This window comes from Salvelinus namaycush, chromosome 32, assembly GCF_016432855.1.
Source record: "Salvelinus namaycush isolate Seneca chromosome 32, SaNama_1.0, whole genome shotgun sequence".
Taxonomy (NCBI): Eukaryota; Metazoa; Chordata; class Actinopteri; order Salmoniformes; family Salmonidae; genus Salvelinus; species Salvelinus namaycush.
In genome coordinates, this window is record NC_052338.1 from 30,305,546 (window position 1) to 30,307,057 (window position 1,512).

The following is a 1,512-nucleotide window of genomic DNA, read 5'->3' on the forward strand; positions in this document are numbered from 1 at the left end:
ACCTTCCAATAAGCAACGCTTGTTCATAACATATGAATAAGTATCTATGACAACGCCAACTGGACAACATTCTCAGCAATGACTTCATTCTCACAGACAATTCTAGATCTGTAGACTTCATGTCATCTTGTAAGGTGTGAATTCTGCACCACATGGTTGTGATGAGGAACTCTCACTGTTCACTAGCAAAGCTCTGCAGGACGTATATATGCAAAGAAAGATATGCAAAGATGATGTTAAATCATGTTACCTATATACAGTGACAGACTGGGACCAGCCTACACATTTCAAACACTTCTAGCCTATGTTTCCCCTTGAGGCCTCGTTAGTAGCCAAATAATGATCATTCTGTGCAAAGCCCCCAATTTAGACCGGTACACTGGGCTAAAGATGAATCAGACCCATCTGGCATTTGCCCGACTGCCGTATGGCCAATCCATTTCTGCCTATGTACTCCAACACACCTACATCCCTTTCCAAGTGGACTGTAACTATCTCCTAAAATCAGAAGTTGGTATCAGACATGCCCCTTCCTTCCACTTCCCTGCCAACTGCCTGAGATTCCTGGTCTGGGATTCCTTATTACTGGAAACAAGCTGTTCACTGTCTTAGTGCATCATCTCCTTCCCAGAAACACATGGAGCGTCATCCGGAAAAATGTCCATAAGCCTATCATCTTCCACCTCTTTCCACTGTTCAGACACGAGACAGGCTCAAGAAAAGTCCAGAAAACCCGGGATGCTCCCAGCCTTACCTCACCTGAGAGAATGAAAGAGCACTTCCCACCATGGACGGATCTGCAGCGTTCCCAGAGCATGTCTGATATTCACGATTTTCTCATATCCCCAAAGGTGGGATTGTTTAGAATGTTTCTCCATCTCTCATTTTGTCCATCTCTCATTTGACTCCCCTCACTCTCTTTGGCAAGGCTTGAAAGAAAGAGACCAAATAAAACAGTAAGATAGACAGGGTAGAATAGATCCAGAATAGAGGGGTGGATGGAGGGCCTGCTCCAGACAGACGCGGCATAAGTGGTCACTTTGGGCCCCATATACACACACACAGTACATTCGGAAAGCATTCAGACCCCTTGACTTTTTCCACATTTTGTTACATTACAGTCTTATTCTAAAATGGATTAAAATAGTTTTTTTTTTTACCCTCATCAATCTACACACAATACCCCATAATGACTTTTTTAGAAAAGTTTGCTAATTTATGAAAAACAGCAATATCACATTTACATAAGTATTCAGACCCTTTAGTCAGTACTTTGTTGAAGCACCTTTGGCAGTGATTACAGCTTCGAGTCATCTTTGGTATGACGCTAAAAGCTTGGCACACCTGTATTTGGGGAGTTTCTACCATTCTTCTCTGCAGATCCTCTCAAGTTCTGTCAGGTTGGATGGGGGAGTGTCGCTGCACAGCTATTTTCAGGTCTCTCCAGAGATGTTCGATCAAGTTCAAGTCCGGGCTCTGGCTGGGCTATTCAAGAAAATTCAGAGACTTTGT